Consider the following 11,882-nt stretch of genomic DNA (forward strand, 5'->3'; position numbering starts at 1 on the left):
TCACTTTTTTCACATTTTAGATTTTATACTCACATATGTAGAAAAGAAAATTCATTTTTCATTTGGTAAAATAGCCATGTAGCTCCACAGCATATATAGAGATTTATAGCTGGTAAGGATATGCCTCTTCCTGCCAGTGTATTAACTTCGGGGAAAAATGAAAGTAGCTTCGATCTCAGTATGTACCACCATGTGACATGCCATTTTACAACACACTAGTGTGAAAATATGAAACCACCAGGAGATGTAACTTCTGAATCAGAAGGGTAATGAAATAATATGTTATTGAACCTTCAGAACTGTCTACAAAGCAGAATATAGATCAAAAGTTTTTACTAAAATAAGTAAAAGCAATATATAAAACTTAAAAAGTGAATTCTTGTATCAATTTACTTAACAAACATGTAGACCTACATATGTAACAAATATTAAAATCCATATTATACTACACAGTAGCTCCATGCAGGGTTGCTAGATTCTCTCATCAGGAATCCAGGGCAAATGATGATACTGCATTCCTATCTTAACATGACTACACATTTGAATTAATTCAATTTGCAATACAACTGATATTATTCGTTTTATGCATTTCAACTAATTATATACCGGTACGGCCTAAACTTTTAATTTTGTTACACTTGTCCTAAATTATGAAATTTCCTTTGAATTACTGAGAAAGTCTGGAAAAATAATGTCATATTACAGCCTGTTCTATTCAGAAGAAATTAATGATACAGTAGTATTTAAATCCTATATATAATAAATCAACTTCTTAAGAGACTAAAGAATAAAGATACAGTACCTACTGTATTATACCTAATATATATTATAGCATTATCGTTTTTATTTCAATATACAACTGGATAGGAGGCACCAGGTAGCATTGAGGACGATGTTGAACATAGGTTGAACAGGATCTTGAAAAAATGAAGAAGGAATTTTAAAGACAATTTATAGATATGAGCAAAAATTGCATTTTTTTTAAATTCCGGAACAAATATAACTCAATACAGAACACGATTAAAATCCAGAAGAATACTGGGAAATCCAGGACGTCTGGTAACCCTGGCTCCATGTGATTAAAATAGTACTACCTATTTGACGCAAAAAATTATAATACATTTTTTATTTCCTAGGTTAAGTAGGCCTACTTCTACATGTCTTACTACATGCAATATGAAAGTGTTGAACTCCTAGGAAAGAGAATGAATTTTTAAAACAGTTTTCTTTTTAATTCTCTCGGAATATTCTAAAATGGAGCTAACTGGTTCTTTCACCAAACCCCTCAATTTTAACATAAATGAGTTAATTCGATAAGGACATACAGTCTGGATGGATGAATCAACATGGCCTAAGATGATTCCAGCGAATAGGGATTATAAAGAATGGACACTTCGTGTCGGTACCTTAGATGTAGCCGGACTGATTTCAATGACCTTCAAGCCAGCTAGAGCGTGAGATTCTGCTTTCTCCCTAGAGTTGGCGCTGATATCACACCAGCTAGCAGTCGACACAGCGGAAATATAACACATATAATTAATACATCTAGGTACATTATGTACTCAAAATAAATTGGATCCATAAAATAATAAATCCGTCATTAACTGTAATGTCTAGACTCTAGAGTTCCTTTATAATGAGAGTTGAGACGTTGACCCCAACAACAATAATTGTTAATTATTAAAATATGTAATGATTTGATAGCACTGAAAATGGAAAAAACAAAACTTTTATGAGAAGTAAAACCATATACCTATATTATATTGTAAACAAATATTAAACGAATTTGATACATAATTTTATAATGCATTTGAAGCAAAGCGTTACTGGATTATGCAATAAGGTAGGCGATGTTTGAATCCTGTGTCTCAACTCTATTCTCAATTATTATCTTAGCCTATGCTCGATTACACTAACCTCTAGCGCTTGAAAGTAGAACTAAACGCTGGTGCACAGAGAAACAAAACACAGGAAAATTCGCTCAGTGTCCATTCTTTATAATCCCTATTCGCTGAGGATTCTAGAATGAGTAGGATCAGAGAGACAAAAATAGGGATGACCAAGACAGTTGGTAGGAACCTATGCAGCAAAGGGGACTTCAGGAAGATGACTGAATACAGAGCACTGGAAACTGGAAGGGGGGGGGGAGGTGGAGAACCAACAATAGTTGTGGCACTTCAGCAAAAAATAAAATAAATAAACAAGTAAAATAAAAACAGTCAAGATTTAGAAGAATCATTTATCTGTGTAACTGCTAGGAATTAATAGAAAGTGGATATGAAGGCTATCAAATAAAAGTAAAACTCCAGTTTGTGTGTGTTTTATTAGGTACTTTATTTCAAGAGGGGAAGGGACAATCTTTCAAACATTTTATCCAGTTGCCAACAATCTTACCACTAATAGTAACCGAAGTACCTGAAAGACAGCATTACTAATAAAAGTAATGATATCCCAACAGCAACGTTCTGTTAAGATCTGTGTGTTGTTTTCCCACCAACTGGACACTTCCACTGAAGAGTGCATGATCCTTGCCCACTTCCCTCAAACAAAACCAAATATCGTGAAGACAATTTTTTAAAGTACTGTTTGATTATCTCACTGAAGTCACATCGTTAAACAAGACATGTTTTACTGTATTTTATTTTTTATTTCATTTTTTTTTTTTGTTTTTCTCGGATATTCTCAACCCATTGGCAATTAATATACTTGTATACCAAATTATTTGCTCTAAATCAAAGTTTATTTCTTTACGAAGTGAGCAAAAGACTAACATTTCTAAAGTCAAATATGAAAATTAATTTCCTACTTTGGTAATGAACTCAAGGAAAGAAATCTTTTGTGCATAGTAACAGTCATGCAATGAGTAGAAGTGACTATATGCTCACTCCAAATCGTGCAATATCATTTAAGGTCGTGTTAAATTATTACCTTCATTTTCTTTCAAGTTACATGCTGCTTTCTTGATTGCTATTATCAAAATAAAATTTTGTGTTTGTATTCTTTAGAATTGTCACATAATATAATAAATTTTCTTGTAACCTGAAACAATTGGTTAATTATGTTTTTATTTTTCACCAAATTTCTAACGAGTATTTTTAATTAGCACAAGCATAATTAGCTTTACACAATAGTTCTACAAATAAAAAATTTTTAGAGTTCTTTTGATTGAGATATAGTCTTTTTATTGTCTATTCAACTGATCATGCATGAGTTAGGACATTTTGTGCAAACATGTAATTTTCTTTCATAATCATCACTTCATCAGCAATGAAATAATTTACCTATGTTTGTACTTCTGAATTCAATAGTACTGAAGCAATATCAGATTCTTAAATTCTAAACTTTCGGTAAAGGATCTATCAGAAAAATTGCACTTGAAATTCAAGCTTATTTTCATGAGCTTTTATTCCTAACAGACACTGTATCAGGAGGAGATTGTTTTCAGTAAATCTGTTTCATTTTCTCTTAGTTAACTTTGTTACTTTTTTTTTCGCATGCTTGCAACTCTCATCATTATACTTGTCGTACTTCAGAGTATCAAAGAAAGAGCAAAATATACAGGATTATTAAAAAATATGAACCATTTCAACATATTTCAAACACCAAAGACTGAAGTTTTTATAATCACCGGAATTTGACTACGTTTGCTAGAAGAGCTAGCTTGTGATGTAGAAAGGAGAATTTTCCAGAAAATTTTCTGATTTAAAAAATTGCCCCCTGTATTTTTCCGAAAAATTTTCCGCCTGAGAAAATTGTTGCATTCTTCGCTCCCTCACTCACATCCTCAAGAGCTGCACATGTATTGCTCATTCAGTATTGTCAATAGCTACCAGTTTATCAGACTTAAGTCATAACTCGTAAGTCGTTACTGATTAAGAAACAAGCGTTGAAGAATATCACACTCTGAAAACTTTACTAGTCTAATCTAAATTGTCACAACACTATTAACTCCACATGGGGCTAATGCATCCGTATCATTTTAAAATAATTAATTATTGTTGGCTAAGGGAAACATTAATATGGTGTGTGGTTCGTGATTCTCCTACTCGAATCCTGGTTTGGACAAGTTACCTAATTGAGGTTTTTTCCTAAGGTGTCCCCTCAACCCATTAAGAGCAAATGCTGGTAACTTTCGGCGATGGACTCTGGATCATTTCGCTGGTATTATCACCTTCATTTCACTTAGACATTAGATGAACATCGCAGTTGATAAAGCATCATAAAATAACCCAATTTAAAAAAAATAAAAAAGCGGTATGTATGTAGTCTCCCGAGGTACTTCATTTTTTACAACACATTCACAGTTCAGTCAGTCACCGATACCCACAGCAAATGTGAAGTTCTGCGTTGTATCGAAAGTGATTTGTGATTGTTTCGTGTAGTTAATTTCCAGTTAAAATTTATTTTTAAATCCTGATCCGTTTAGATTTGAGTTTATTACATTTATTATTGTTATTGTTTATTATTGTTTTATAGATAAAATGTGTTTAAATGGTGGCTTTCTGAGCAGCAATTATTTAATCCACCAATCTGGATAAGAGATGCATGATAATTATACTAAAACTTTTAAAAATCAATCAGCTAAAAAAATTCCTCAATAAGAGGAAAATTTTCAGAAAATTTATAATCGTATCAGTTGTTATAAAACTTAGCAGAATCGATAAACTAAAAAGTTGCTTAATAAGGGGGAAAGAAAATTTATAATTGCATTAATAGGATTATAAAACGAAGGAAAAAAAAAAAAGTAAATTATGTTTTATTTAATGATGCTCGCAGCTGCCGAGGTTATATCAGCATCGCCTGTGTGCCGGAATTTTGTCCTGCAAGAGTTTCTTTACCTACCAGTAAATCTAGTGACATAAGCCTATCGCATTTAAATGCTATCGACTTGGTAAAGGGAAAAATTTTCAGGTAGTACGTTTATAAAAATAAATCAGTACAATTATAAAGTTTAGTAAAATCAATATGCTTAAAAGTCCACGTAGCATACACGTTGCCTATCCAAGTAGTCCATGGTTCCCGGCATAGGCAATGGAAGAAATTATCTCCTGTCTATGGAGCTGGATGGTTATCTGTTATCTTGTGGTATTTCTGTGGTAGCACTGCATTGTGCCAATCTCACATCCAGGGAAGCCCGCATTGTGCAGATGTCTAATGTGGATTTGGAGACAATAACCTCCCCCACCTACACTGCATAGGTCTGTAAGTTGATGCTAGGTGGGAGGCAAAACGAATAAAGAAAGAACAAGGTAAAAAGTACTTAATAAGTGAAAATTATGTAGTAAAATTTAGAATTATATCAGTACAATTATAACATTTTACAAAAGAAATAAGGTAAAAAAATGTATATATAATTGATTAAATGGTGATCTTACTCGTGTTAATTGTGTAAGCATGTGCGGCTTACAGCTGTTTCCGTGTTTCTTCACACCATCCTCAGAGCCTACTAGATCTCGGCGTCATCTCGAACTTCGCTGCCTGTTGTGTGGGTGCGTTCGATTGTTGAAAAGTGTTGAAATGTGGTGTCAAATAGCGTGTATGTTCTGAAATTGATCTGTGTGTTGAGAATTTGATCAGGATGTGTTTTGGTGTGTCTGTATATTTCATATTGTTCTAGTGTGTTGAGTTTTTGGTTTTTGGGTTGTATGTGTAGGATTTCCATGTCTGTATTTATGTTGTTGTATGTGTGGTTGGCATTAGTTATGTGTTCGGCATATGTAGATGTATTGTGTCCTCTGGTTATTGCTTTAATGTGTTCTTTGTATCGAGTTTGGAATGATCTGCCTGTCTGTCCAATGTAGAAACTGTCGCAACTATTGCATGTGACTTTGTATTCGCCTGTGTAGTTGTATTTATTTGTCTGTGTTGTTTGTGTGTTGAGATGTCTTTGTAGTGTGTTTTCTGTTCTGTATGCTATGTTGTATTTCTGTTTTCTGAATGAGGATGCGATCTTGTGTGTGTTTTTGTTTTCGTATGTTAGTGTGATGTATTTTTTTGTGTTCTTGTGTTTGTGTTGTGTTTTGTGTGTTTGTTGAGTTTTTGTTTTGTCTTCCTTATGATGTTGTCTATTATGTTTGGGTTGTAACCATTTTCTTGTGCTATGTATTTGATTGTGTTCACTTCTTCATTGTAGTGTTGTTGGCTCATGGGTATGTTGAGTAATCTGTGTAATCTGTGAGATGACGCCGAGATCTAGTAGGCTCTGAGGATGGTGTGAAGAAACACCGAAACAGCTGTAAGCCACACATGCTTACACAATTAACACGAGTAAGATCGCCATTTAATCAATTATATATATTCAAGTGTTAAAAGTAGTGTAAGATTCAACATGGGTAAAAGAATTGCTTACTAAAAAGAACATTTCAGGAAATTTTATAATTGTATCAGCACAATTATAAAATTTAGCAAAATTAATACGCTATAAATTTAATATTCCTTAAGGAGAAAATTTTCGTCTCTATACTAGCGTATTTTCAACATCAAGCTGTCTACTACACGTTAATGTCTCATTTATTGAAGTAAATTTTTCTGAAAATGATTTGTGGTTACAATTAGATGGATTATCTACATATTGATACTTCGAAATCCGTATTTGATTATATAACTCTTCAAACAAGGCAGGCCTACTATAGTTTATCTGTTTTATATATAAAGTCAGTCCTCATCTCCGAATATGCCACATAGTGATTTATGATAAGTTTACTGAAGTTCGGTGATGTCAACAAATGCTTTTCAAACATACTGCACAGTCGATCTTTTTTCACTGTATTCCGCGTAAATGTTTGGACTATTTTTAGTGGTCATCAGAATGGTCACTATGATCTGCAAGGGTTTAACAGTCTCTGGCAAATGATTCACAGAGTTATTTTTATAAATACAGTCGAGCAAGGTTAACGCCCCTGATGAATTTGCAGAATCTGTTCGGTTGTTCAATCCTTGGCGTAATTCCTAAAAATTAAATTTAAATCCGAACAGCTGTTTTGATTTAACTTTCAGGGAAAACCATGCTGATAAAATGCCCGAGTGAACACTAAGTAGGAAAGAGTGGGAGGAGGCAGGAGAGGTGTTATGGTTGCCAAGGAGGAAGTACTTGAAGGAAGCAATTATCTCCTCTTAGAATGCAGTGATACCTTCTGCTTCTCTTAATTCACTACAGTTCACCACTGTGGAGTAACAGGATGTCAGACCGTGAAACCCTGGTTGGGACAAGTTACCTGGTTGAGGTTTTTTTCCAGAGTTTTCCCTCAACCTATTAAGAGCAAATGCTGGGTAACTTTCGGCGCTGGATCCTGGACTCATTTCGCTGGTATTATTACCTTTATCTCACTCAGACTTTAGATAACCATAGCATTGAGAAAACATTGTAAAACAAATCAATTTTTAAAAATCCTTGTGTTAAATTTTAACGTACCTTATTAACATGTTTCGACCTATTTTCGGTCATCTTCGGAACTGATCGTTGTTGGTCTTGGCGCCTCTTGTTTCCTGTGTACACTAAAAACGCACCCACACAGGAAACAAGAGGCGCCAAGACCAACAACGACCAGTTCCGAAGATGACCGAAAATAGGTCGAAACATGTTAACAAGGTATGTTAAAATTTAACATAAGAAAGTTCTTATCATACATATTCCGAAGTGATACAGTGTTAAAAGTTGTGTAATCAAGATGTATATTTTAAAAATCACTACAAAATACTACTCTGGAATCCTCGTCAGTGCTACAACAGTTCTCAGAAACATCTTCATACTCTATGGTCTCATCAACAATTCTAAATACATTTATCACCATCACCAATTGCTCAGAGGAAGGATTTATGGAACTTAAGGGATAGTTCTGCCTCAGAACCTTCGTTTATAAGCAGCAGTTTAGAGTGCCTCATTGGTAAGTGAATTTGGGTGAAATATCTCTAATTCTCAGACCACCTAACTTGAGAGTCTCAGTTTTGTATGTTTTGTTCCTTCCTTAATACTATCACTTAAAGTTTACTGGTCAGTTGTTGGAGCTATGAAACATGACTAAACTGAGGAGTTGTGATAGCAACTCGATTTGTCGTGCTACAAATTGGATGTATAATGAACGTTTATAGCCTATAAAATTTGATGTGATATTCATTTAAACACCGTGTATTTCAATAATATATTTTATTTTATTTTTGAGCACTGAATTCCTGAAATGGCTCATTGTTTTTAGTAACCTTGCACAATACAATCCATATGTGGACAGCCATCAAATTTCGGTCTTACCTACAAGATAATGGTCACACTAAACAGGTGCCATCTACTTGTGATACAGTGAGTTACACGTAAAGCCCGAATTTTTCTGTATTTTTACTTCATTCTCAAACAGTGAACACAAAATAGGCCAATGGGTTAACAGAATGTGCTTCAAGACTTGTAACATTTATACATACATGTTTTAAAACATTAGCTGGTAAGGTTTTTGTTTGATTCAAGTTCTAATATGCACTTCCATCTCTTATTCAAACTATACAATTGTATAGAAACGTACTAAATTGGTGATAAAGTTTTATACTATACTAAGAGTGTAAAGAGACAATAGCTAAGAAGAAATTTCAAGTCATAGTTGCCTCATTGCTCTCAGATATGACTAATCAGGTAATCAGAATTGACTTACATTGCAGTCCTTTTTTTGTCCTCACATATTTGATGCAATATCTAGAAATGTGAGGACTTTGTGTTCCCTCAATGAATAACAAACGCACCAGAATTTCTGGCTTAAATAAAATTTATGAACAATATGTATAAAATTCATTTCTTTTTTCAAATTGTCCCCTCTATAACATAACAATATAAGTTTCTAATACAAATAAAAGTAAACAATATGCATTACATCACTAATTTGCTATATACCAGATAGGAAAGCAGTAAGAATTAGGAGTCAAAGAGTTAAAAGCTAATATAAATGTATAAAATCACAGCACTGGTCGGCTTTAAGGGTAATTATGAGGCCCAATAGAACGCTAAACAGTTGTTCCAAATGCATAATAGTAATAACAACCTTTAGTTGGCCATGAAGTAGCTTTTCTGAATAAATTATGCTTCATATTACATTAAATTCTTTCGTGTTTATAATAATTCCTACATCACTTCATAAAGTATAGAATATTTCGAAAAATGTAACATTATAAATACAAATATACTATATAAACGTCCTGTTGGATCTCCTTACTTCCCACATTTATTAATGACTGGACACAATTTCTCTCAATATATGGAATATATTGTAAAATGTATCAAAATTCACGCACTAACACACAAAGTAAATTGTATTCTACAGTCAAAACTGAGGTTGCAATGTAAAAGAAATAATTCTCTAGGCGTAATATTTGCGTTTGAAGTTAGCCATTATGGTGCATACACACGTACTGAATGAACAACGAAAAAATGATAAAGCAAAACTTCGTTGTTTGTTCGCTGTTCAGAGCAACATACAAATCATCAGCAAATGGTCAGAGAACATTCGCGTTCGCTGATTATCTGCAGTAATTGCAGACTAAGATGTAATTATAGCAAGTGTAGCCGTTGTTATTATTATAGGCAGTTTAACAAAAAGAAAGTTAAAAAACAAAAGGGGATGGCAGCAGACGCCACTCTATGAAAGTCACAATCGATATAGAGACACTGACTTGCTTCATGATTTACGTCGAATTGAATCGGGACAGTTTCACAACTTCTGTCGCATTTCAGAAACAGACTTTGAAATACTCGTATTACTGTGCAAAATAGGGTACGTAATAAAATTTCATGCTCCCTATATATATCAATAAGTTTGATGATAGTTTCTTCAGTCCACTCCAGTTTCGACATCCTGGTGGTGAAATTAAACTAACCACTACATTCTGCTATGAACTGCAAACAAGTGGCAAATCCCGTCCATAACGAATACCACTGCATTGTGAACATTATGAAAGGGATTGAAATATCTGATTCTGTATCAACTCAATTATTTTAATTTCATTACGGAAGTAAGACATAAATTTATTAATATACGTCTAACATTTATATTTCAATACACAGTTTTATTTTATTAAATTAAAAGATTAAAACTAGCACGTACTTTCCTTCCTAGCTTGTACACTCCTGTTAATTAGAACAGGGTTCCATAGAGTTTCAACAAATCAAGGCGTAAACATAGCAGTATTGATATTACACACTGTGGTTGACTAGCTCCTACGTATTAGTTAACTTCGTTAACTTTGATGTCAAATATCAGTGCCTTGAAAACCGGTCACCTATAGAAACATTACTATCTCAGTTCTGGCTGTGAAATAATATCTTAGTATGCGAATTTTGACACTCTGTTTATCCTGGTAAATATTTCAGTGGTGACTGCATAACAGCAAGTGCAATCTGGTAAGATAAAAGATGTATAAATTTTTAAGCTTTATAAACAGTTTTCAGAACGACTTATTGTTAAGGAGTTAGGAATGATTCAATGGGTTCTGAAATTACTGGGTTTCGATCAGTATCATTCATTATTCAGAACAAGCACATCGTGAACAGTTCATTAATTTATTGTACATCACAATACGATTCATTTTCAGAGTCAGTGAAGTTTCAAACGTGAGGTATTCATTAAACAAACATCAGAGTTTAACTTAAAAAACTTCTCAAGCGATATGGTATTAAGGTGTAACTACAGTTTAGTATATACAGTCACGAAGCTTGAGTTGATGAGGGTACTAGGAACAATAGATTGTGCAGGTACTATTTCACATTTCCTGTGATGAGGCGATAGTAGTGATCCTAGTGGTTAGCAACTATCTATGAATGCATATTTACTACGTATTGAGCTTCGTGACTGTGGTGTAACTTCATTCAGTACTGTATGCATTTTAGGCATAGTGCCAGAAGGCCGAAAAGATATTATGGAAAATTAAAATGTTAGAAAAATGAAATGAAACTGAATCGCATTTTAATTAAGAATATAACTTAACCAGCCGAATTTAGTTTCTTTTCCATTTAGACAAGAGACATTTATTTTCTACTTAAAGTGATTAGATTATGTTTATTTTATGTTGTTTCAAGCAGTGTTACAGCAGCATGCTTGCCACAGAGACCGTTAAATGTGTATGTTTATTGTTGTGCCAGATGCATCTCAAGAAAAGCTAAAATAAGAATATATAAAACTATTATTAAACCAATAGTAGTATATGGAAGTGAAACCTGGACTTTACCTGAAAGGGCAATAAAGATCTTAAATGCCTGGGAAAGGAAAGTATTACGGAAAATCTTTGGGCCTACTTATGAGCAAGGGTTTTGGCGAATCAAAACAAATGCTGAGTTATATGAATAATCAACATTGTTGTTGACATAAAACTCAGAAGGTTAGAGTGGCTGGGACACGTAGCCAGGATGGAGAACAATCGCACACCCAAAGCTCTACTAGATGCATTGCCAGTAGGAAGAAGGAAAGTCGGACGACCTAAATTGAGATGGCTGGATGACGTTCAGGCTGACCTAACAAGAGTTGGAGTTAGGAGATGGAGAACACGAGCATTAGACAGGAGTGATTGGTCGGATGTTCTGAGGGAGGCTAAGGCTAAACTATAAGGGCCGTAATGCCAATGATGATGTTTATTGTTGTGACTAATATTTATGGAAATACAATATGTCAAAGTATTCAATATTAAAAAAAAAATAATATTAGTTGGGAATTACATTTTCTAAGACTAGGTTAAAAATTATAAATTATGGTTTATTTAACGACACTCACAACTGCAGAGGTTATATCAGCGTCGCCAGTGTTCCTCAATTTTGTCCCACAGAAGTTCTTTTACATGCCAGTAGATCTACGGACATAAGCCTGTCGCATTTAAGCACACTTACATGCCAGTGGCGTATACTGGTTAAAGGGTTT

This window comes from Periplaneta americana, chromosome 2 (assembly GCF_040183065.1).
Source record: "Periplaneta americana isolate PAMFEO1 chromosome 2, P.americana_PAMFEO1_priV1, whole genome shotgun sequence".
Taxonomy (NCBI): Eukaryota; Metazoa; Arthropoda; class Insecta; order Blattodea; family Blattidae; genus Periplaneta; species Periplaneta americana.